Genomic DNA, 27446 nt, shown 5'->3' with positions numbered 1-27446 from the left:
ACAGTACAATTCAAAAGATCCAACTATCATGTCCATTTCTCATAATTCATAAACTGGATAATTAAATTTTAACTTCAAAGGGAGGTTGGTAAGACTCTAAAGAGATAATGTATGTTAAAATGCTTTGAAAAGTATTAAGCAACGTGCAAATATGAGAGAAATTAGAATTCTATAGCATAATTTCAAAAATCCCAATGTTTCCACACATGTAATAGTCCTATCAATTATCTTTCAGAAAGAGTAGTTCTCTTTCTAGAATAGGCCATTTTAAAGAGTGACATATAAAACCCACACAAGATGTTACTTTACAGCCTTGATTTTACTCCCTTTGGCCATATTAAAGCAGTATATAACTTGAAATATAATATGCCCTACAAAAGAATATTTAACCAAAGCATAGCTGTAGCTTACTTCTTTATTTCTAACCCATAGCAAAATTATTAAATATCTATAAAATATGAACCTTTAAAATTTTTCAACCAATATGGAAAATCTCCAGATTGATGTCTTCAGTTATTTTGCATCTCCCCAAAACAGAGAAACAAAAACACCTACTTGTATCTGCCTGGCTCCCCACACTGATGTATCTGTCATTGCCGGGAAGGGCTGCTGGATAGTAAGTCGCTTCCTCTTGCTGAGGCGTCTTGGCATTTTTGGCAGTGAGGAAAGCCACAGCCAATTCCAAGTTTCCATTGCTGTCCTTTAAATATTGAGAAAGAAAGTCATAACTTTAATTAGTGGGTCCTTATAACTAAATTTGTTATTTGTTATATAACTAAATTTGTTCCACAAGCTAGTAATTAAAAGTGGTAGATCCAATCTTTAGCAGTTATTAATGCATATGATTTTATGTTTAATTTTTTTTTAATTATCAAGCATAATTTTTTCCCCTGCTACTTTTCCCCATCCACTAAAAAAGGCCAGAGAGAAAGAAATGCAGAATCCATGCATCACATAAGCCCTTGTTCTGCATGTCAGGCCATCATCTCTCTGTCACCAGGCAGGCAGCATTCTTTTTAAACAGTCCTCTGGAATCAAGGTTTATCACACAGTTCAGAGTTGTCAAGCTCAAACTCTAACCACATGCCTACAGCCTTCAAAACTAAGTATACCGAAACCCAATTAAAACGTAATGGGGAAATATTTAACAAAATAATAAAAGTACGATACAATATAATGCTAATTTGTGATTTATTTTTGAGTCAATATGTGGCTGTAGGTATTTGTTTCTATTTGAGTTTGACATCATTGATTTAGATGATCAGAGTTTTTAAGACTTTCAAAATTGTTTATCTTTATAATGTTGAAATAATTGTATAAACTGTTCCTCTGGTTTTATTCATTTATTTATTTATGCACCAGTTCATATAAATCTTTCCACATCTCTGAAATATTTTTTTTCTTTACTTCTTACAGCACAGTAATATCCTTTTCACATTTACATTCACATTCAACAAGTTGCTCAATGACCAATTAATGGGCTTTCTCTTACTTTGCAACCACAAAAAGAGCTTCTATAAATATTTTTGTACATTTAATACTCTTCCCTTTTTCTTGGATATCTTTGTATGGTAAAGGCCCAGCAGTGCTACAGTTCAAAGCGTAACTTTTGCATCATCATTCAAAACTTCTTTCCAAAATTGTGGGACATATTCACAGTGCCATCAATTGTGCAGAATGTACCTGTTTTCCCATAGCCCTTCCAATATCTGTCATTTCCTTTTTCTGTCATGTTTGCCAATTTAATAGGTATGATGTGGAACTTCAAAATTGCTTCAATATGTATTGTTCTAATTTTTGGCTATTTAGAACATTTTTTCATATGGTTATAAAAACTTTTGAGAACTACCTGTTCATGACTCTAGATCATTTATCAGCTGGAGAATGTCTATTATTCTTATAAATTTGAATCAGTTCTTATTTTTCTAGGAAAAGAGACCTTTATCAAGAGAAAAGACTTTCTTTTTCCTAGTCTGTTCTCTCCTAATCTTTACAGTATTTGACTTGTACAAAAACTTTTTATGCATTTATTGACAGAATTATATAACTTTGTGTTATTTCTAATTAATATGGCTAATTCAGTTTACAGTTTTCCAATATTAACCTAAACCTGCCTTCCTCATATAAATTCTACCTGGTCATGGGGTATAATCTTCATGATATGTCACTGGGCGGCTAGGTGGCACAGTGAATAGAGCATCAGCCCTGGAGTCAAGAGGACCCGAGTTCAAATTCAGCCTCAGACACTTAACACAAAAACTAGTCCTATGACCTTGGCAAATCACTTAACTCCAATTGTCCGCCAAAAAGTGAAAAAAATTTTACAATTCTGCTCACTAGGGATATTGGTCTATAGTTTCTTTTTCTGTTTAGATTCTCTCTGGCTTAGGTATTAAGATTATATTTATGTAACAGAAGGAATTTGAAAGCATCCTTTCTTTTTGCAATTTTTGCAAACAGTTTATGTAATATTGGAATTGTTCTTTGAATGTTTGACAGAATTTATTTGTGAATTTATCAGTCTTGGAGTTTTTTCCTTTGGGAGTTCATTTATAAATTCTTCAATTTCTTTTTCTGAGATGGAGTTGATTAAATTCTCTATTTCTTGATCTAGGAATCTGGGTACTTTTAATGTTTGCAAATATTCATTTACTTTAAGCTGTCAACTTTACTGGCATATACTTGGGTGAAATAATTTCTAATAGTATCAATTATTTCATCTTCATTTGTTGTAAATTCATTTTTTTCTTTTTGTATTAGTAATTTGGTTTCCTTCTATCTTTAATCAGTAAGTGATTTGCCTATTTTATTTTTTTTAATAACAACTAGTTTTATTTATTAATTCAATTTATTTTCTTGCTTCTAATTTTGGTAAACTTTTCCCTTTTTTTTCAGGATCTCTATTTTCATGTTTAACTGGGGAGGTTTAAAATTTGTTGCTTTCTAATTATTTTAGTTGTACAAATAATCCATAGATCTGTTCACACTCTCTTTTGTTAATTAAAGTGCTGAGAAATATAAATTTTCCTGTAAAGAATGCTTTAGTTGCATCCCAAAATTTTGGTATGTTCTTTCACTGTTGTCATTACCATCAACAAAATTACTTATTTCTATGGTTCGTTTTTTAACTTACCAATTCTTCAGGATTAAGTTATTTAGTCACTACCTGATTTTTAACACTACAATCCCCTCCCCACCCCGGCCTTGACCTTCACTTAATATAATTTTTATTGAACTGTTGTCAGTAAGAGAAATGTTTAACAGATCTGCTTTTGTGCATCTTTTCATAAAGCTTTTATGTCTCACCTAATAGCTGGTCAGTTTTTTTTAAAGGTGGCACTGTGCCTGGAGTCAGGAAAACCTGAGTTGAAATGCAGTTTAAATCCAGAATTCAAATCAGCTACTAGCTGTGTGACCCCAGGCAAGTCACTTAACCTCTGTTTGTCCCAGTTTCCTTATCTATAAAAGAGGGTTAATATTCCCAGGGCCGTAGCAAAGGTCAGATGAGAAGATAATTATAAAGCCCTTAGCACAGAGCCTAGCACTTAGGGTTAGCTCAATCTTAGTTACTTAGTGGTGGTGGAGGTAGTATTGTCGTTCGTTGTCTTAGTCATAGTAGTTGTAGGAGTAGTCGTAATATCATTATTACTGGCATCCTAGAATCACCAGAGTACAGTCGTAACTAACTTACCTAAAATTCAATTCATGTCATTAATTTCTTATTTATTTTTTGTGAGATTTATCTAAAGCTGAAAGGGGCATGGTAAAGTCTCGCAGCACTATAATTTTATTTCTTATTTCAAGAAGTAAAAAAAATCATTTTCTGTTTACCTTTTAAGTTAAGTCTATTTCTGCTGTTACCTTATCGAAATTAATGAAATGGCGATATCACCCTTTTTGTGTTCAGATGAGACATAACTTGGCTCCAAATCTATATTTTAACAGTGTCTCTTTCATAAGCAAACTATAATTGGGCTCTGCACATGCATCCTGCTATCCTCTTCCATTCTGTGGCTAAGTTTATCCCATTCACTTTCTTTTTTTTTCAATTTTTGGAAATCTGTGTGGAATGCTCTTTCTGGTGTGTTTAGTCGAGCTCTTCAAGGTGGGTCCAGAAGAAGCACCTCCAGATGGGGCTGCTGCACCTCCAGATGGGGCTGCTCCACCCCCTGGGAACCCACCACATGCCTCCTGCATCCCTCCTGCACTCTCTTAGTAATAATGGGCTTGCAGACCTTCTCCAATTCCTTCTGCTGATGCTTGGGTTCTTCTTTCTCAGCAGCCTGGTTCTCATCCAGCCAGCTGATTATTTCATGACATTTGTCAAGGATTTTCTGTTTGTCTTCATCACCAATTCTGCCTTGCAGTTTTTCATCCTCTACAGTTGCTTTATGTTGAAAGCTAAGATTCACGAGAATTCTTGGAAGAGGCCTTGTCTCTCTGCTTTTCATCCTCAGCCTCTGGGACCATACGCTCAATGTCTTCTTTGCTCAGATGTCCTGTATCATTGGTGATAATGATCTTGTTCTCCTTGGCTGTGCTCTTATCCACAGCAGAAACACTGAGGATGCCATTTGCATCCATGTCAAATGTTACTTCAACCTGAGGAACACCCCTGGGTGCTGGAGGAATTTCTGTGAGCTCAAATTTGCCAAGCAGGTTGTTATCCTTTGTCATCGATCTCTCACCTTCGTAAACCTGAATAAGCGCACCAGGCTGGTTTTCTGAATAGGTGGTAAAGGTCTGTGTCTGCTTGGGGGGATGGTGGTATTACATATGATCAGAACAGTCATAACTCCACCAGCAGTTTCAGTTCCAAGGGAAAGAGGAGTGACATCCAACAACAGCAAGTCCTGCACATTCTCAGATTTATCTCCAGACAAAATGGCAGCCTGGACAGCTGCAGCATAAGCAACAGCCTCATCAGGATTGATACTCTTATTGAGCTCCTTGCCATTGAAGAATTCTTGCAGAAGCTTCTGGATTTGGGGGATTCGAGTGGAAACATCCATCAGGATAATGTCATGAATCTGAGACTTATGTAGCTTGGCATCTCTTAAGGCCTTCTCCACAGGGTCCAGGGTGCCACGGAAGAGATCAGCATTCAGCTCTTCGAAACGGGCCTGGGTGATTGATGTATAGAAGTAGATACCTTCATAGAGGGAGTCAATCTCAATACTGGCCAGGGTACTGGAAGAGAGGGTGTGCTTTGCACGTTCACAAGCAGCGTGGAGACGGCGAACAGCCCTCTTGTTCTCACTGATGTCCTTCTTGTGCTTTCACTTGAACTCGGCAATGAAATGGTTGACCATTCGGTTGTCAAAGTCCTCCTCACCCAAGTGGGTGTCCCCAGCTGTGGACTTGACCTCAAAGACACCATCTTCAATGGTAAGAATGGAGACATCAAAAGTATCACCTCCAAGGTCAAGGATCAACACATTTCTCTCGGCACCAACCTTTTTGTCCGAGCCATAAGCAATAGCAGCAGCAGTTGGCTCATTGATGATTCGAAGCACATTGAGACCAGCTATGGTTCCAGAATCTTTGGTGGCCTGATGTTGGGAATCGTTGAAATAGGCTGGTACTGTGACCACAGCATGTGTGACGGTCTTCCCAAGGTAAGCTTCAGCAATTTCTTTCATCTTGGTCAAGACCATAGAAGATACTTCCTCTGGACAGAAACTTTTGGTCTCCCCTTTGTACTCCACTTGGACCTTAGGCCTGCCTGCGTCATTCAACACCATAAAAGGCCAATGCTTCATGTCTGATTGTACAACTGCATCAGCAAATCTGCGACCAATCAGACATTTGGCATCAAAAACTGAGTTGGTGGGGTTCATTGCAACTTGATTCTTTGCAGCATCACCGATTAAACATTCTGTGTCAGTGAAGGCCACGTAGCTTGGCGTGGTCCTGTTTCTTTGGTCATTAGCAATGATCTCCACTTTCCCATGTTGGAAGACTCCCACCCAGGAGTAAGTGGTGCCAAGATCAATGCCAACTGTGGGTCCCTTCGACATGGTAGCTGGGGAGTCGGGAGTCGTAGCTGACCACTGCTGCTGAGATGAGTAGGAGCTATCCCACTCACTTTCACTGTGAGGTGAGTCTATTTCCTTTCACTCTAGTCTCTGGTACTTTTTCTTCTCTTTACATATTTTCAAGTCCCTCTTCACAATCTCTTCTCCAAGTTTAGGGCTTATTTTGCTTATGACTAATCTCTCCCTGAAACAAGGCAAGGATGAGGAGAGACTGCATTCTAGACACGGGGGAAAGGAAGGCAAAGAAATGGGACTGAATGCTGAACAGAGGGCACAACCAGAAAGCCAGTGTGAATGGACTAGTGAGTGCATGAAGACAAGTTATGTGAACTAAGACAGGAGCCCTGCTACAATAACTCACATAAGACATATGAGGGCTTGAATCAGTACAGAAGTAATGTGAGGAGAAAATAAAGAACAATTACTTTGCAGAGGAAGCATCACCACACTAACTGTATACAGAAAAGAGGAATCAGGATGGCTAGGTGGCACAGTAATAGGGCACCGGCCCTGGAGTCAGGAGGACGACCTGAGCTCAAATCCAGCCCCAGACACTTGACACACTTACTAGCCATGTGACTTTGGGCAAGTCACTTAACCCCAAGTGCCCTCCAAAAAGACAAGAAAAAAGAGAGAGAAAAGGGGAGTCAGGATGTCCAGGTGGCACAGTAATAGAGCCCTGGAGAGAAAAAAAGAGAGAGAAAAAGGAGTCAAGGATGACTCCCAGGAGTCTGGAAAAGAGATGGACTTGGGAGGAATATTATCATGAGTTCCATTTGGGAGATTTTAAATTTGAGATATTTACATAAGTTTGATTTAGAGGTATATATTGGCAATTATTAAAGGAGTTAAAGAGAAATTAAATTGAAATTAAGCTTCTGTTAATTATATCTCAAAGGGTAATCAATTTGATTTTTTTCTAATTCTATACACAATTTCTTAAATAACTTCTCAGCCAATATCTCATTATCACAAAGGTGACAACCATTTCTACTTTTAATTAACAGTTGTTCTATTTATTACTCCATTATATGTAATTTGTTTTAATGACACCAATCAGAGCAGAAATTAACTATTTAGATGATGCCACTGCTAACTAAGAATAATAAATAATTTAATGTGAGGCTGAAGCTACAAGTCTCCTTGTATCTCATCTGCTGCAAGAGTTAAGAGTAAAAGTAATTGTTCAACCTGTTTGCAGTATCAGTGACCATTTTTCTTCTATAAGAAATTAAAAACCCTGCTTTCATCTGCTTTGACCAAAGAAAAACTACACACCTCAGGGACTATCCTAGTACAGTTACTCAATAGATGCATGAGTTTAAAGTAATGATAGCTGTTTAAATCTTTTGACTCTCACAATCCGAAAAGGAAGAGAACATAGAATGAAACTGAGGTGAACTCCCCAATATTCTAGAACAGGGTGGGGAACCTTCGGCCTCAAGGCCACATGCAATCCTCTAGATCTTCAAGTGTGGCCCTTTGATTGAATCCAAATTTTGAAGTTCTGTGAAGTCTGGATTCAATCAGAGGGCCATACTTGAGGGCCTAGAGGGCCACATATGTTCTCAAGGATGCAGGTTACCCACCCCTGTTCTGGAAGATGGCATTTCGATTCACTTTGACCTACTGCTAGTTCCTTACGGCATGAACCACAATCATGATGAATGAAATTCAAAGGGACTTGTTTATACATTCTACATTACTGTTTCAATGCATATAATTATTTATCCACAATGAGAGAATACTATGAAGTCACAACTGCAAATTATAAATGGATCTTATTCATTGGTTAGATTAAAAAATGAGCTTAAATCTTATCTTATCATAAACTAAATTCAGGATGTATATAATCTGAATGCTATTAACTTCAAAGAGCCATCAAAAAATTCAATTGTTAGTGGGCAGTTAGGTGGCGCAGTGAGTAAAGCGCCGGCCCCGAAGTCAGGAGTACCCGAGTTTGGTTCTGGCCTCAGACACTTATCACCCACACAAAAAATACTAGCTTTGTAACCTTGGGGGAGTTATTTAACCCCAACTGCCCTCCAAAAGCAAAAAAAAAAAAAAAAATTCAATTGTTTAAGATGCTGACAATAAATCCTGCATCTCATCAACTGAAAATGTGACTTTTGCTATATCCACATCCAGAGAAAAGAACTGATGGAGTCTGAACACAGATCAAAGCATACTATTTTCACATTCTGGGAACTTTCTGGGTTTTTTTTTTCCCTTTTGTTCTGTTTCTGCTTTGACAATATGACTAATATAAAAGCATGTTTTACATTATTGCATATGTGTGCCCTATATCAGATTGCTTGCAATCGGGGCAGCCAGAGAGAAAATCTGGAATGTTAAAACTTGTCTTTACATGTAATTAGAAAAAAATAAAATAGTATTAGAATATTTTAAAAAATCATTTCCTACACATTCCATCCACCAACTTTCCTCTCTCTCCATTTTTTCCTATCACTACCTAAAGAAAATATACAAAAGTATATTTATTATTTTTTAATATTTTTTTGTATTTCCTGCTCTTAATTTAAAAACATATTAGTGGAATATTTTATATATGTCTCTCTGCCAACTTTTAAAAATTTGTGGCCTACTTTATATATGTTTGTTCTTTTTTTCTCCTTATGGATTGGCAAAAAACATTATTTCCCACACCCTTTTTCTAAAGCAATGGATTTTTAGTACAAAAAATTATCTCAAACTAGTATTCAGTCAGTCCCACTAGGTTGAAAATAAATCAATTCTTCATCAAAAACATGTTTTTTTTTTTCTCATCTTGGTGGATTTTGTATGCTGATGATTTGTTTCCTATTTTAGCAAGTTTTAATGCTGGTTTCCTCCAAAAACATGTACATAGCTAGGATGAGGACTAGATGTTTAAACAAAGTATTCGTCTTACAAGAGTACAGTTCTCCTCTCCACTGACATATGGTCCAGGCAAGAAAATGTGAACTTTTCCAAATGTAAACTAGGACAAGTCACAAATTATTTAGCAAAAACAGAATTCACACTACCTTCAAGGCTTGCTGTAGTATCTGTGTATCATTGATGCCCGTGATTTCTCTCAACTGATTCAAAAATGTTTGCTGGTGCTAGAAAGTAAAAAGAGAGATGATTAGGGAATTTTCTGAAACAATGACTAAAAAGATTCAAAATTTACTTTTATTCACTTTTATGTAAACATGGGGCATGTGCAAATTCCTTCCATCCTGTATACTTTTATAGGTTACTAAACTCCCACCAATTTTAAAGAGAAGTCAATGAAACCAAGATGGCTCAAGGTTTAGTGTGGGAATCTAACAGAGTACTGATATAACACAGAACAATTTTAATCTCTCTTAAACATTATATATACATTGCTGATGCCATAATTAAAGGAATATAAACTAAAACCCAAACAAGTTTGTTCATTTTAAAATACCATCAGAGCTCAAGGCCTTTAAAACAACAAATTTCCTGTAGAAAGGAATTAATATCAACCAGTCATTTGAATGAACCTAACAATGGAAAGACAAAAATACTTTTACTTTTATGGATGTAAATTTTGTGAAGAAAAAAATTGATAGAGCTAAATTCAGTCATTAACAATCACCTAACCCTAAACCATATTTATACAGCTAAACATGTCAAAAGAGTCAAAGAAAAAAGATCTAACTACTTGACTCTTACTGGCTTCAATTTGAAACCTTTAATAACAGAAAAACTAGGTTTTTCCATTTATTCTATGTCTTTTTTTAAATTCATTTGTTTATTAAGGCTCCACTGAAATTAAATGAGTATTGAAATGACAGCCACTGATTATTCGTTTTAATAACACTCATGTTAAGATATAGAGAATACTAGAAACCAGAAATTAACTAAGAATTGAGACAATGAAATAAAGATCCAACTAAATTAATTTGTTTGCTTATATATTAGAGAAAGAGAAGGAAAAAAAGAAGAGGAAAGAAAAAGGACTGTCAGACAAAGTAAAATCAGTCATGAACAAAATTTGCGATTATTTGCATTCTAGATAAACTTAAAAAGAAGCACATATATAATATGCTTTTATTCAGTCTCTCATACCAACTATTACAAATTACATGTTATCACGTAAAAATAATAAATATTCAAGTTCTTTTAAATATGTAAATGGAAAAATAGATTGGTGTTCTTGAAACAGTAAAGAATAATGAAGATATGATGTAACTCAGCATGAGAAATTTCAGTAATTTCCTTTCCTGCCTATCCCTACCCCTTAACAGTTTAACTTCTTAAATTAAAAAAATATATATATTTTGGACATTATAATAATCACAGGTATATGTTATATCAGTCTGTCAATGATACAAACTAAAACACAAAACTGTTTTGCAATTTTGAAACAGTGGGAGGAAAAAGACCTTCATAAAAGAGTATCTCAATAAGTAAGAAATACTTTTGTTCAAAAGGTAATTTCTAAAGCTTTTTTTTAAAAAACTAATCACTGAAGAGGCTACCATCTCTTCATTTCTAGTGATAAAGAATTTTTTGATCAAAAGTTTTTTTGTGTAAAATTCCTACATGAAAGAAAGTAATCAACAAAGACAAATAACAAAATTTCTAAAGACAAAGCCCCAGTATGATTGGGAGTAAAGGCACTTTTTAAAGTAAAAGAAATGTTTTAAAGACTGTATTGTTGTGTCCATAAAAGGTTGATGTAATTTTAAATGAAATGTCTATTGACTTGACTAACTGAATTCTATTCTGTCTACAAAATCACTTAGTCAAATCTGTGTCCTCTCCATCAATAACACCACAGGAAAAGATGAAGAAAAAAACTTAGTTAAAAGGGGGTAGGGGAATATAATCACTATTTTTTTTCTCACTCCTCTGTTTTTTAAGGGGCAGCATGGTGAAATGTAAAGAATATTATTGATGTTGTTGTCCAATAGCGTTCAACACTTTGTGTACTTATGGACCATACTATCCATGGGGTTTTCTTGGCAAAGGTAACAGGAGGTTTGCCATTTCCTTCTCCAGATTAAGGCAAACAGAGGTTAAGTGGCTTTACCCAGGGGTCACACAGCTCATAAATGTGTCTAAAGTCTTATCTGAGGGAAATATGGAAGGGAGAGGTTTTAGAGGAAAAGATGGAGTTCAGTTTTGGAAATGTTGAGTTTGAGGCTGCAGGACATTGAGTTCAGACGTCCAATAGTTGGAAATACAAGGCTGGATAAGGCAGGAGAGGTAGATTTAAGAATCATCAGTATCCATGAGAGTTTATAACATCACCAAGCGAAATACTATAACTTATAGTTAGCAGCAGTGACCTAGATTAAGATCCAGCACAGGGTACTGAGCAGAAGCCATACTGATGGATGGCAGGAGACCCAGAAGGGAATACAGAAAGAAGAGAATATCAAGAAATGAGTTAATGACAGCATCAGAGGCAACAGAGAGGTCAAGAAGGAAGAGGGCTGGAAAAGGTCTTTGGAAGGGCAATTAAGAGATGATGGGTAATTCTGGAGAGAGTTGAGAATGAGAGGAGAGGAAGCAGAGACGCCAATTGCAGAAGGTCTTCTCAAGAAGTTTAGCTACAAGGCGCAGAAAAGATAGGAGATGGTGCTTAGAAGGAATGGTCGGATCAAATGAGGGTTTCTGAGGATGAGGGAGACTTCGTTATGTTCATGAACAATGGGGAGTTGGCCAGTCGTCCAGGAGAAATTGAAGTGAGGCCAACTGTTAGAGGAGAGTTAGACGGAATGGGATCACTTGTACAGGTAGACAAGTCTCCTTGGCAAAGGGGTAAGTCAACCTTACCCACCCTGCCCAGCACAGTGCTAAGGGGGTGAAGTTCAGGAGAATATACAAAAGGACAGTCCCTGCCCTCAAGGAACTCACAATCTAATGGAGGAGACAACACACAAAAAGCAGCTTAAAGTGGGGAGGGGCATGACGAAGTTGTGCAGCTGAGTAGGAAATGATGAAATTACTGCTCAATGTAAAGAAAGACTTCCTAATGAGAGGTATCCTACAATGTAACAGGAGGCCTAGAGAAGGATGTTCCTCTTCAATGAGGAGGGAGTCGAGGTCTGGGGTTGAGAGTGACCATAGAAGTCACATAAGTCAACCCCTCATTTCACAAACAAAGAATCCCAGAGAGGTTAAATGATTTGCCCAAGGTCACACAAGCACCAAGTGTCAGAGGTAGAATTTAAGCTGACTGTCTAACTCTAGACAGTGAGTGTTCTTTCCACCAGACAGCATTTCTGCCAACACCAGAATAGCAGGAGTTCGGGAACAAGTTCATCGTCCAAGCAGAGAAGCTCAGAGAAGCAAATCTGGACCAACCCTCTACTGCTTACTTTTGTGAATTATGGGAACTGTAAAGATCGGGGGAGAACAAGTTGATTCTCTAGCAATACTCACTGAAAGGTATTTTGTTGAGAGAGATTCTTATTTAGCTTGAAATATGAACAGAACTGGACACTGAGGAAGTCACTTTGGGGGCGGCCAGGTGGCTCAGTGAGTAAGAGCACCGGCCCCAGTGTCGGGATGACCTGGGATCAAATCTGGGCTCAGACACTCAGCACCACACCCAGAAATAACTGGCCGTGTAACCTTGAGCAAGTTACTTTACCCCAATTGCTTTAAAAAAAAAAAAAAAAGAGAAAGTCACTTTGTTAGCTGTGTGGAACACGGTCTGGAGGAGGGAGAAACAAGTCAGTGAGATTAAAAAGAGGCCATTATGATAGTTCAGAAAAATTAGGGATGAAGGCCTGAATTAGGGAGGTGGCTGTATGAGAATCCAAGAGAAAACAATGACAAGATTTACCAACTGCCTGGGCATGTGAAGTGAGTGAGAACGAAACATCAAGGACATTACTGAGGTTCTAAACGTGGGTAACTGGAAGGATGGTGAAAGGAAAACCCGAAAGACAGATCGTTTTGGGGAAAAGACAATCAGTTCAATTCTGGGTGTGCTCAGTTTGAGACACCTATGGAACATCCAGTCCAAAATGTCTAATAACAAATGGCAGTATATAAAACAGATAAAGTATGCCTGAACTTCACGGAAAGCGCTGGATAGTCTTCTTCTGGACAAGGTGTAGAGATGTGGGCGAGATGGTTAGGAGTCAATAATGCGCAGACATTAACTTGGAAACAGTGTTGGAATGAAGTACTACGCCACGTAGCTTTCTTTAATCCACTGAAGACATAGATAATTATGGTTATTAAATTTTTAGATGACACAGAGTTTTAACACATTAGATGATAAAATGAGGATCCAAAATGGTATAAAAATGGGTTAAATAAAATAAAATAAATTTTAATACTGACAAAGTTCTACACTAGCTTTAAAAGCCATTAACTCCACAATGAGAGGATGGGGACAGACATAGCTGAACAACAGTGCCATGAAACGCATCTGGGAGTTTTAGCGCAGTGAAAGCTCAGCATGAGTTCACAATCATGTAAAACAGCGGAAAAGACCAATACGATATCCAGCTTCTTTAAGGAAGTTTTGCATCGAGAACTGAAGCGATAGACCTGCTCTGCTCTGCTCTGATCAAACTACACCAAAAGCACCGTACATAGTCTAACACATTTTAGAAAGAATATTGGCAAACTAAAATATGTCCAGAGGAAAAAAGCCAATATGATAAGGCAACTGGAGACCATCATGTCAGATGTGAAGATTGAATGAGGGAACTACTGATTTTTAACATGAAGAAGAAAAGATAACTGCTTCAAGGATATAAAGAGCTATTAAATGTTAGAAGCATTACGACAAATCAGAAGCACTGGGATACTCATTTCTGCAGAAAGTCAATTTTAGTCCTGACAAATGCAGAGACTTCCTAACTTGGAGTGGGAATGAGCTCATTCAGAAGATACTTGGCTCCTCGTCTCTGAATGAATGATGTTACAGATGCTACAGGATTTATGAAATCCCTTCCAACTCTAAGATTCTGTGATGCAGCTTTTTCTAATATGCCAAACCCTTCCAGTGTGCTGAAGATACTATCAAAGAGGTTTTTCTCCTTTTTCCTTTCTCTTTTCATTAGCAGATATTGAAAGTGAGGGGAAAAAATCATAATCCAAAGGTATTTTCTTAAATTTAACATTAAAGAAATCACAAGTTTACCTCAAAATTAAGAATACCTTTTCTAAAAAGAAAAGATCCACCTGTTCCTGGAGCTCTCCTTTCAGGCTACTGCGTGATAAGATGGTTTATTCATCTAGTTGTTTAGTATGAATCTGTAATTACACTAACTGCCCTTGTGGAATTTACACTGATGCAGATCACAAAGACAGTGAGAGCAGACACACGGTTTGAACTCAGGTCTTCCTGACTCCTAGAATAATTTTCTATCCATTGTCTTCACTGCCTTTAATTTGATACCACTTACTAGACTTCGACTTTTTATCTACAAACACGTTTGTAACACACACAAACATAAAAAGAAGTAGTAAAGACAAGAGTGAAGGTGTTTTCCTTTCTCAGTCTCATTTCACCTCCTCATCTTCACAGGTAAAATATAAGGCTGTCTACAGCCGGCTAGAAACAAAGAGTTTCCATGCACTATGGGATGAAGGTAATTTTCCAGTACTGCGCCAGTGAAGGACCAGCTCCAACCGCCACTATAAAGCTGGGAGGGGAAATCACAGTACAAGTGTAACTTCAATAACAGTAATAACAGCACTAGGAGAAGCTTGTTTCTACGGCCTGGAGTTGGGTCCAGGAGCCAAGCTATGGAGATCACATTTGGCCAACAAGGACACTTTCATCTGTATTTATCCCACGTGTTTAAGTAACAAGACAATCCAACTCATGGAGCACGATTACAATTGATAAAAGTGTTATCAATCTCACAACTACAAAGATCCAAGATGTATCCATGCTAAGCAAAATAAACAGAAGCAAAGGACAGTTAAAACAGGGAAATGATGGGCAGAAAAAAAGGATTTATTAAGTTTCTACTCTGTGCTGGACCTGTACTAAACGCTTTACAAACATTATCTGATTTTATTCAAACAGCCCTGGGAGGCACATGCTGCTATCACTGCAACTGAGGAAACTAAGGCAAACAGAGGTAAATTGACTTGTGCGTGGGGGTCACATACAGTTGGACAACAACGGTACAACAAACTGAACAACAACCACTTCTTGAGGCTAGATCCAATGTTTTATCTACTGAGCCATCTAGCTGCCTCTTAATCAAATTAACCAATGATTTATCAACTGTATTGTTTGTTTGTTTGGTTTTTATCAGAACAGCTCCTGGTCTTATTAGTTTAATGGTGTCTTTATTTTCAATGTTATTAATCTCTACTTTGATTTTCAGGATTTACATTCTGCTATTTAATTGGGGAATTTAATTTTTTTCTAGCTGTTTTAACATGCTTTATTCACTGATCTCTAATCTCTTTTGTTGATGCATGCATTTATTTTTTTTTTTCCGCTTTTATTTTGGAGGGGGGCGGGCAGTGCAATTGGGGTTAAGTGACTTGCCCAAGGTCACATGGCTAGTAAGTGTTAAGTATCTGAGGCCACATTTAAAATCAGGTCCTCCTGACTCCAGGGCCAGTGGTCTATTTACTGTTCCACCTAGCCGCCCTGGTACATGCATTTAGAAACAACTTTAATCAACTGGAGAAGGACTGAACATCAACTGGGGAACAGTTGAACAAGTTGTGGCATATAAATATAATAGAATACTATTGTGCTATAAGAAATGATGAGCAGGAAGACATCAGAAAAACCTGGAAAAACTTATATGAACTCATGCTGAGTGAAGTGAGCAGAATCAGGAGAACACTGTACACAGTAACAGCCACACTGTGCGATGACTGACTTTGACAGACTTAGTTCTTCTCAGCAATTCAAGGCTCTAAAAGAACTCCAAAAAGACTCGTGACAGAAAACGCCATCCACATCCAGAGAAAGAAATGTAGAATCTGAATGTAGATCAAAGCATATCATTTGCTCTTTTTTTAAAATTTCTCCCATTCGTTCTAATTCTTCTACACAACATGACTAATATGAAAATGTTTAATAAGAACTTATTGGATTGCACACCATCTTGGGGAGGGAGAGAAAATTTAAAACATGGAAGTGAATGTTGAAAACTAAAAATAAATTAACTAACTAAAAAAAGGAGAACCCACTTTAGTATCTTTGCCAAGTCTTGGCAAAATGTACCATGTACGGTCATGAAGAGTCAGACAGCTGAATGATTGAACAACCACACAACAACAATTTGATTAAAAATATGAACATGAAATAACCAGTATCGAAAAAGTGAAAAGGATGAATTTACAATAAATGAAAATAAAAATTAAATCAATTATTAAAAGGTATTTCACCCAATTATGTGCCAATAAAATCGACAACGTAAAAATGAAAGAGACGAATATTTACAAAAATGCAAATTCCACAGATTAACAGAAGAGGAAATAGAATACTTATATAATCCTATCTTTAAAAAAAGAAACTGACCAAGCCATAAATGAGTTCCCCAAGAGGTATAATCCAGGACCAGATGAATTTACAAGCAACTTCCACAAAACATTTAAAGAACAATTAATTCAAGTAAACTCCTTTTAAAAATAAAAGAGTTCAATCAAATTCCTTCTATAACACAAATAAGGTTTTGATAGCTAAACCAGGGAGAGCCAAAACAGAGAAAGAAAACTATAGACTAATCTTTCTAATAAATATTGATGAAAAATTTAAGTATAATCAAAGAAATTAAAGCAATATATCACAAAGATTACAAACTATAACTACGTTGGATTTACGCCATGAACAAAGGTCTGGTTCAATATTAGGAAAACTCTAAGCATAACTGATTATATTAATAACAAAAAACAACAAAAATAAGTCATATCAAAAGATGCAGAAAAAGCTTTTTACAAAATACAATACCCATCCCTATGAAAGACACTAGAAAGTATAGGAATAAATGAAGCTTTTCTTAAACTGATAAGTAGCACCTATCTAAAACCAAGACCATGTTTTATTCGCAATGGAGAAACATTTCCAAAAAGATTAGGAGTAAAGGAAGAATGAGCAATATCACCATTATTGTTCAGTCTTATACTAGAAATTCCAGTGATAGCAAATAGAAAAGAAACTGAAACTGAAAAAAAAAAATAAGCATAGGCAATAAGGAAACAAAACTATCCATTTTTGTAGATATATGATTATTTGCTTAAAAGAAGCCTAGAAAGTCAACTAAAAAACTAGCTGAAACAATTAACAACTTCAGCAAAGTTGCAGGATACAAAATAAATCCTCACAAATGATCAGCATTTCTATACATTACAAATAAAACCTAGCAGGGAAAGAAATAGAAACTCCATCTAAAATTAGTGCAGACAGCATAAAATACTTGGGAGTCTACCTGCTAAGACACACAAAGGAACTATATAAACAAAATTATAAAATGCTGTTCACATATAAATGCAGAACTAAATAACTGAAGAACTAGTCATTGCTCCTGGATGGGCTGCATCAAGATGATAAAGATGGCAATACTACCTAAAATTATTTACTTAATCACTGCCATACCAATCAACCTACCAAAGAATTACTATATAAAGTGAGAAAAAATAAAAACAAAATTTAACTGGAGGATCAAAAGGTCAAGAATATCAAGAGCATCAGCAGCAACAACAAAAAGTGAACAAATGGGGCCTATTAATATCAGATCTCATGCAAAGATAATGGTGGGGTTTGCCATTTCCTTCTCCTGCTCATTTTACAGATAAAGAAACTAAGCCAGGAAGGGTTAAGTGACTTTCCCAGGCACACGTAATTACCCAGTGTCTGACGTCATGTCTGAACACAAGTTTTCCTGATTCTAAGCTGGAAGTTCTATCTACAGGACCACCTAGCTGCCCAAAGATCCAAAGTACTAGGGCTAGAACTCACTCTCTGACAAAAACTGCTTGGGAATACTTAAAAGCAGTTTGACAGAAACCAGGCAACAGAACATCTCACACTGTATGCCAAGATAAGTTAAAACTGTGTACATGATCTAAACATTAACAGGTGATATCATAAGCAAATTAGGGGAGCACGGGAAAAAATGCCTGTCATATACTTTATGGACAGGGAAAGAGGTGACAAAACAGGAAAATGATCAATGTTGGAGAAGATGTGGGAAAATTGGAACACTGATTCCTTGTTAGTGGAGTTGTGAGCTGATACAACCATTAGGGACAACAATTTGGAACAATGCCCAAAGGGCTGTAAAAATGTGCATGCCTTTTGATCCAGCATTACTATTTCTAGGGCTGTCTCCCAAAGGGATCATAAAAATGAGAGAAGGACCCACATATACAAAAATATTTACAGCAGCTCTTTTTGTGGTGGTCAAGAACTGGAAACTGCCCATCACTTAGGCAATGGCTGGACAAGTTGTGGTATATGAAAATAATGGAATAGTACTGTGTTATAAGAAATGATGAACAGGCAGAGTTCAGAAAAATCCTGGAAAAACTCATAAGAACTGATGCTGGGTGAAGTGAGCAGAACCAGGAGAACACGGTTCACAGAAACAGCCACAGTGTGTGGTGACTGATTTTAATAGTTAGACCTTCTCAGCAACACAAGTACCTGTGAAACAATTCCAAAGCACGCATGATGGTAAATGCCATCCACATCCAGAGAAAGAACTTTGGTGTCTGAATGCAGATGAAAGCATACTATTTTCTTTTCTGTTTTGTTTTGTTTTTTCTTTCTCATGATCTCTCCCATTTGCTGTTTTCTTCTATGCAACATGACTAATGTGAAAATGTGCTTAATAGGAATATATGTGTAGCATCATATCATATTCACATGTCATCCTGCGAAAGGAGGAGAAAATTTTAAATTTATAGAAGTAAATGCTGAAAAACAAAAATAAATTAATATTTTTTTAAAAGAAATGTTTCTGCACAAACAAGGCCAATGCAACAAAAATCAGAAGGGAAGAAAAAGCTGAGAAACAATTTTTACAACCAAGGTCTCTGATAAAGGTTTCATTTTTTAAATCTGTAAGAGAACTACGTCAAATTTGTAAGAAAACAAGTCATTCCTCAATTGATAAATGGTCAAAGGATATGAATAGGCAGTTTTGAGAGGAAGAAATTAAAATTATCTACAGTCATATGAAATAGCTAACATGACAAAACAGAAAATGATCAATGTTGGAGATGATGTGGAAAACTGGAAGGCTAACACATTGTTAGTGGAGTTGTGAATTGATCCAACCATCACAGAGAGCAATTTGGAACTATGCCCAAAGGGGCAATAAAACAAATAAAACACACCCTTTGACCCAGCAATACCACTTCTAGATCTCTACCCTAAAAAGATCATAAAAACCGAAAAGGACCCACACACACAAAAATATTTATAGCAGCTCTTTTTGTGGTGGTAAAGAAGTGGAAAGTTAGGGGATGTTTATCAATTGGGGAATGGCTGAACAAGCTGTGGCATATGAATGTAATGACACGCTATTGTGCTATGAGAAATGATGAGCAGGCAGACGTCAGAAAAACCTGGAAAGACTTATATGAACTGATGCTGAGTGAAGAGAGCAGAGCCAGGAGAACACTGTACATAGTGACAGTCACACTGTCTGATGACTGACTTTGATGGACACTCAGCAATGCTAGCATCTAAGACAACTCCAAAGACTCATGATGGAAAATGCTATCTACATCCAGAGCAATAATTTTGGAGTCTGAATGCAGATGAAAGGATACCATTTCCTCTCCTTTTCTTTAGTTTTTTTTTCTTCTTTCTCCTGGTTCTTCCCATTAGTTCTAATATAAATGTATAAGTAGAGTCTATATCAGATTGCACACCATCTTGAGGAGGGGGGAGGTGAGGGATGGGGAGAAAATTTAAAACAAAATCTTATGGATGTGAATGTTGAAAACTAAGAATAAATAAATTATTAAAAAATAAAATAAAGAATGTAATTATTTTATTTTTTTTTTAAGTAATTGGGGTAACTTGCCCAAGGCTACACTGCCAGGTTTTTTTTTGGCTGTGCGGGTATTAAGTATCTGAGGCCAGAACCGATCCCAGGTCCTCCCGCCTCCAGGACCAGTGGTCTTACTCACTGCATCACCTAGCTGCCCCTAAAAAAATTTTTTTTAAGATAATCAACCATGAGAGACTTAGGAACTTGGATCAATACAGTGATCTAACACAACTCCAAAGGACTTATGATGAAAGAAGGTATCTACCTATAGAGAAGTGACAGACTCATATTGCATATTGAAGTATATTTTTCCTTTTTTTTTTTTTTTGCTTCCCCCCAATGGCTAAAGCCCAAATATTATTTTACATAACTTCATATGTGTTAAGAATATACCATTTCTTGCCTTCTCATGGGGGAGAATGAGGGAGGAAGAAAATTTGGAAACTAAAATGAATTTTTTTCTAAAAGGAAAATAAGATTACAACCAGGTTAATGACTCTTCACTTCCTGATAACAACTGAAGGAACTGGGGATATTTACACACCCCAGTCTTCCTCTGTTGTCAATAAAATGGTTTCATTTTGGGGGGAGGACACAGTAAATTCTCCAAAAAACTCCAGGATCCAGATGGTAAAGTAACAACACATGTATCAAACAGGTGAATGGACAGAGTAGACGCAGGTTCTGGAGGGCCTAAGATGTCAGCCTGAGGGTGGAACTAATAATACTATAGAATACTATAGAAAGTAAGGACATGTAGGTTTTGAGCAAGAATGTTTGGGTATGTAGTTGGATGATGAAAGAAAGAATATTCAAAAGATATTCCAGGCTTTCAAATCTCCAGAACTTCAGAATTATTCTAGTACCATTACCACCTCCTAAATGGTCTCCCTGTTCTCCCTCAGGTCTCTCCTCTTCTCAATCCACCACACAGCTTCCACAGTAATCTTCCTAAGACTCAGATGATTAAAAAAAAAAAAAAACAACGATTATAATGACAAGGATGCTCAAGACACAGAGTCAGAAAAAGAGAATGACTCCAAAAATCTAAAAATCTCTACAAGCAAAGCCTCAAAGAAAAACGCAGCCTGGCCACAAATATAACTAGAATTCCCAGAACAGATGAACCAAGAGTTCTGGGTTGTTTTTTTAACGAGTCACAAACAGTTTTTATTCGTAAAATGAAAATGCTAAAGGAATAAAATTGGAAAAGTAATGAGAGCTATGGAAGAAAAAATTGAAAAGGGAATTAAGAGCCTTGTCACAAAAGATATCATAAAAGATAGAAAAAAATACACTGGCCAACAGCTGAAGAAAACTCCAAAATGAAAACTCCTAGAAACATTATATGCAAAATCCAGAGTTTTCAAGTCAAAGAAAAAATATTCCAAGAAGCCAGAATAAAAGAAAAATTTCAAGTATCAAGGAGCCACACTCAGGCTCATACACAATTTAGCTTTCAGTGGAGAACTTGGAATATGCTATTTCAGAAGCAAAATACAGACTTACAGCTAAGAGTAAGTTATCCATCAAAATTGAGTATAATCTTACAGAGGAGAAAATGGATCTTTAATGAAATAAAGGACTTTCAAGTATTTCTGATGAAAAGACCAGAGCTAAATGAAATTAAGGTAAATGAAACAATAAAGTTCCAAAATTGTTAAATTTATTGGCAGGGCCAGCAGTAACCTATAAAGGGTTATATTAGTCTACTCCAAAAGACTCTGAGGTAGCATTTATAAGACCCTCTTATAGTTTAGGAAAAATGGATAGAAATAGAAGATGAATTGGGATTAAGTCATCTGGTTTCTATTGGCATAAGGGATGAGATTTTCTTCCTTGTCCCTAGGGAAAGCTGATTGGTTGTGTCCACCTGTATCCTCGCAAGGAGAGCAGCTAGTGGTATAGAGATAACAGGTCTCCTTGACACAAAGATGAAACACTGATTTACAGGAAGACTGAATTTCTTAAATTATGGATTTCTGAACTTAACTCAGAGACAAAGAAATATGATTCAAGAAGTTACACAAAATGCAGCTGGTTGGTACAGAATAGAATCAATTATCAAACTGGAATCAATTTGATTTTCTCAGCTGCGTAACCTATAAATGCAAGAATTGAGAAACATAAAAATATAAACATGAATAAGGTGCCAAAGAAGTCTGTTTACTTTCAAATAGAAAGAAAGTCTCCTTTCCGAGTCATAGCATCACCAGAAGTCATCTGAGTCCTATCATCATTGAGGGTCACGGAAGGAGCCTAATTAGACAAGGTCTGAGAATTTTTCTTTTGTCTTGATGATGATCTAAAGAGAACAGAGAGTGAAACAGGAATACACTGTGGGTACACAGGGGAAGAAAGTTTGGAAATATTATCTAATGTAATCAGGGTACACAAATAAGGAGAAGGGGGTGGGAGTATCTGACACTCAACCCTCACCTTCGTGGAACAAGTCAAAGGAGGGAAGATGGAGACACACAGAGAGTTAGGTACAGAAAGACATTTCATTTTACAGGAAAATATGAGCAAAAGGGAGCAAGGGAAATGGAGCAATTATGGGGAAGGCAAATTAAGGGATTAGTCCTAAGAAACACAAATTCTAACGAAGGATTTGCAAAAATATACACAGCTCTTGTTGAGATGACAAAGAATGTAGATCTGAGGGGGTGCCCATCTACTGGGGTACAGGTGGACCAGTTACGGCATGTAAATGTGATGGAAATGATGAGGATGACTGTGGAGAACTCTAGGGAGAATTACGTGAACTGATGAAGAGTGAAGAGAAGAACAAGAGAAACCAGAAGAACAATTTCTATAAAAATTATGATAAAGACAAATAACTTTGAAAGAATTAGAAACTCTGATCAACATGATGACCAATCACGGTTTCAGAATATTAATCATAAAACACGTGATAAAGGCCTCGGAATGCGGAATGAAACAATGGCAAATGCAGAAATTTGATTTTCTTTATGTGGCTGTTACAAGGGCTTTGTTTTTCTTCTGTTCTCATTGAGGAGGGAGGGAGTGGACAGGAGAGAAGGAAATTTTTTTGCTGATTGAAAAAAATATACAGCACAAACAATGCTTATGGATTAACTAATTTATTAGTCAGTAATCAGACTTCCAGTGGAGACTAAAATAGGGAAACCCAATGTCTCAAAATCAATGTGACTGAATGAAAATTAAAAGTTACATTATTTAAAAATTCAAATGCAGTTTACAGTAAAATTCATCATGAAGCAGGGGATATGAGAAATCATAAAAAGTAAAGCAGATAATCTTGATTATATAAAATTTTAAGTATGTTTGAATAAACAAATTTTTAAAAGCTGTCAACTGGGGAAAATATTACCATAAAATAGTCAGATTGCTCTGTGATGTCCAAGTGGATGTGCCTCCGGTGACGCTGATCACGACCCTGTCCATCTCATGACTCATCACAAAAGATGTAGCAAACACACAGAGGTGGGCCTTCCTCACTTTCTCCAGAAATCAGACAGTGGTCATACATACCAGGAGTATCAAATCTCATCTAATCCTTCTTAACATGGTAAGTAATTACAGACAAGTGTTGTGACCCACCCTTCCCACCCTCATCTTTAGTCGCTTACTCTCCAAGCTCAACAGGCCCAATTCCTTCAACCTATCTCTACTTAAGTCTGCTCACCAGCCTGGGTCCTCCAGCCATGCTCCTCTAGCTGTGTTCTAATAAAATCCCGTTTCTAAAAACACGGCACAAAGGACTAAACCTAATACTTTAGGACCTCAGTTCAAAACTGCGTGGCAACACCAAAGCAAACGAATTAAGGTCTCAAGGGATATTTCAAATTTTCAAGGGAAACACAGCCATACACAACAACTCACAAACTACACGTGACATAGGGAAAAATCTAATTGGAGAGTAAAAAACCTAATCTTAAAGAATGAGTGGGTTAAAGAACAAGACACAGTAACAATTAATTTCATTAAAGAAAATGCAAATATTTTTATGAGACAACAAATCATAACCTATGGCATACAGCAAAAGCAGCAATCATAGGAAAATTTATATCTTTTAAATGCTTATATCAATAAAATAGAGAAAAAGCAAACCAATGAACCGAGCATGCAGTAAAAAAAACTAGAAAAAGAACAAATTAAAAATTCCCAATTAAACGCTAAATTTGAAATCCAGTGAAATAAATAAAATTATGTATAAGGAAACCAATGAATTAATAAATAAAACTAGGAGTTGGCATTATGAAAAAGCCAATAAAAGAGATAAACCATTGGTTAATGCTATTAAAAAAGGGAGAGAAGAATACCAAATTTCTAGTATTAAAAATGAAATGGGTGAATATACCACTAATGAAGACGAAATTAAAACAATTACAAATTATTTTGCCCAACTGTACGCCAATAAATGTAATAAAGTGAAATGGAAGAATATTTACAAAAATATAAACTGCCTAGATTAATGGACAAGAAAATAGAATATCTTAAATAGCCTGATTTTAGAAAACAAAAAGAAATTGAACAGGCCATAAACTTCTTAAGAAAAAAGCACCAGGACCAGATGGATTTACAAGTGAATTCTATCAAACTTTTGAAGACTAACTAATTATGATATTAAATTATTTGGAATAATAGGCAAAAAAAGAGGTCTTACCAACCTCCTTTTATGAAACAATTATGATACCAATACCTAAGCCAGGAAGTGTAAAAACAAAGAAAATTACAGAGCAATTCCATTAAATAATGTGAATGCAAAATCTGTAAATAAAATACTAGCTAAACAATTGTACTATATTACAGAGATTGTGCATTATGACCAAATTCATTGCAGGAATTCAGGGAAGATTTAACATAAGGAAAACTATTAACATATGTAACTATATCGATAATAAAAGTAACAAAAATCATATAATTGCATCAACAGATGCAGACAAAGCATTTGAAAAAAAGACAACACTTATTTCTTTTAAAAACAACAAAAAGTTTAGATAGAAATTGTTAAGAAGCAATTGATAAATCGAAAAAACCTAAAACCATCAGCAAGCATTATTTGAAATGGGAATAAGCTAGAAGCCTTCCCAGTAAGATCAGGTGTTTAACAAGGATGCCTTCTGTCACCAATATGATTAAGTATTGTACTGGAAATCCTAGCAATAGAAATAAGAGAAGAAAAACAAACGTAAGGAATCAGAATGGGCAAAAGGTAATAAAACTATCTTTCTGTAGACAATATCATGATATACTTGGAAAATCATGAAGACTCAACTAAAAAGTTAATCGAAATAATAATTTCAGCAAAATAGCAGGATATAAAGTAAACCCACATAAATCATCAGCATTCTTACATACCACCAGCAGGACCCTGCAGGAAGAGATAGCTAGACATACCTCCATTTAAAATAACTCTACACAATAAAAAACACCTGAGAGGGCACCTGCCAAAACAAACACAGAAACTATATGAACAAAATCATCTAAAAACTTTATACATAAATAAAAATCAGATTTCAATAAATGGAAAGATAGTAATTGTTCATGGGTCAATGTAAAAAAAAAATCACAATTTTACCAAAAATTCATGTATATATTTAATACCGTCCCAACTAAATTACAAAAAAATTATTAGGCTAGAAAAAAATGGCAAAATTCGTTTGGAAGGACAAAAAGTCAAGTACCTCAAAGGAACTAATGGAAAAAAATTAAAGGAGATTTAGCAATGCAAATCTTAAGCTATATTTTAAGGCAATAATTATCAAAACTATCTGGTACTGGCTGAGAAATAGAAAGGCAGATCCATAGAACAGAGGAGACATACGGTTTACAGCAAAAATAGCAACCTAGCATTTGACAAGTGTAACGACAAGTTTTGAGGATAAGAATTCTCTATTTGATTAAAAAAAAAAAAACTTGGGAAAGCTGGAAAGAGGCCTTGCAGAAATCGGGCACAACAGCATCTTACACAATTCACCGAGATAAGGTCAAAAGGTGCATAAATAAAGATTCTACAAGAAGATGTGAAGAACGCGGATAAGGTGAACAATGTATGAGCAAGTGGATAATTCTGATACATTAAGTTAAAAGGTTTCATTCAAATAACACAAATGTAGCCAAGACCAGAAGCAGAAAAATAGGGGGGGGGGGGGGGGTTGCAGACAGCCCCACAGACAAAGGTCTTCCATCTCAAACAGACAAAGAGCTCTCTCAGACTGGGGAGAATACAAGTTATTCTCCAATTCACAAACGGCCAAAGCGCAGGAAGAGACGGTTTGTAGACACAGAAATCAAAACCAGGTCCGTCAGACCGGCTACAGTGACTGACGGGGAAGGGGACCGCTGCTAGGGAAGGCCGGGACACGAGGGGGACGGAACCGTGGGCCGGCCCAGCCTGGCATTCCGCCCCCCCCCCCCCCCCCCCCCCCAAAGAAGAGCCCGCGTGCTCGGAGCGGGGCGCGCATCATCCAGGAGAGGCCCTGGCCTCGATGCACGCGTGCGTGAGACAGGGAGCGGCGGAATTCCCGCCCAAACTGACCACAAGGGGCACGCGGAAGGCAACACTGGACAGAAGCGTGTCCGCGGAGGTTCCCAACCCCGGAGTTAGTGTCGCAACCAGGCGCCGTGTTTGTCCAGGAGGCGATGATGAGTCTAGGAACCCACGGGAACACGTGCGTGACGCCAGGGAGCGCGCTGGGGATGCAGGGCGGGGCTCCAGGCCCTTCCTAGGCCGGACTCACTGGGCTGGGTTAAACGTCAGTCTCCTGACGGCCAAGAGACAACAAGGACGCCTGCTGCTTAGGGTTCCCATGCACGGAATGAAGCGATCCGAAGGCCTCAGAGCGCAACAAACACCAGCGGCGGTAACGCAAGCATGAGGACCACGTCATCGCCCCCCACTACGAAGACTCTAACCAGGGTGGGGGCCCCGGGTGCGCTCTGCCCCCCCTTCTTTATTTCTTTATATCTCCCCTCTTCCTTTTTCCTCCACAGAGCTTTGTTAAGTAGTTGATAACTAAAATTTAGTGTGTAGACAGTTTGAAGCTCCGATCTTTTTCAACTTCAATAGAGTAAGACATATACTGAAAATTATCAGGCACAGCGACAATATTTCAACTTTTCCAAAAAGGTTCATTAAAATGAAGGAGTTGAATTAAACCGTCTCTTCAAACGCATTTATTTCTGAATGCAGGAGTCGGGGACTGTAATAACAGGTGACATTTATGCGAGGCTTCGAGGTTCACAAGGCATCTCTAAGGCAAAACCCGGCATCGCTCTGGTTTCGCAGGACGAGACTTAAAAGGGTCCGCGCCCCGGCAACCGCGTGACCCCCTGGTCAGCGGGGTCACCGCCCTCCGGGTAAGCCCCCCCCCCCCCCCCCGCGCTCCGGGGGCGTGGTCACCAGCCAGTGTCTCTGACACACAGCGCGGAGACCAGACACGTGCTTCACTACGTCTTGGTC

The 27446-nt window shown here is 37.2% G+C and overlaps 1 protein-coding gene and 1 pseudogene across 1 annotated transcript in view; both read right to left on the bottom strand.

Annotated features, from left to right (window-relative positions):
- The window catches only part of USP25 (ubiquitin specific peptidase 25), a gene marked incomplete at its 3' end in the record, with an annotated part of 179832 nt that extends 153134 nt beyond the window's left edge, over nucleotides 1–26698 (bottom strand). The window contains exons 1-3 of the mRNA XM_069073063.1: nucleotides 26523–26698; nucleotides 9065–9142; nucleotides 556–700 (exon numbers count right to left, since the gene is read on the bottom strand). The remainder of the gene's footprint in view (nucleotides 1–555; nucleotides 701–9064; nucleotides 9143–26522) is intronic.
- On the bottom strand, nucleotides 902–9058 carry LOC138149770 (heat shock cognate 71 kDa protein pseudogene; annotated as a pseudogene).
- Nucleotides 26699–27446: the final 748 nt, after the last annotated feature.

The sequence above is a fragment of the Petaurus breviceps genome, unplaced genomic scaffold (assembly GCF_028583685.1).
Source record: "Petaurus breviceps papuanus isolate PSGF00001 unplaced genomic scaffold, PetGlider_PUasm1.0 90849, whole genome shotgun sequence".
NCBI lineage: Eukaryota > Metazoa > Chordata > Mammalia > Diprotodontia > Petauridae > Petaurus > Petaurus breviceps.
The sequence above is the reverse complement of the archived record's forward strand: the minus strand, read 5'-3'. Positions and strand labels throughout refer to the sequence as shown.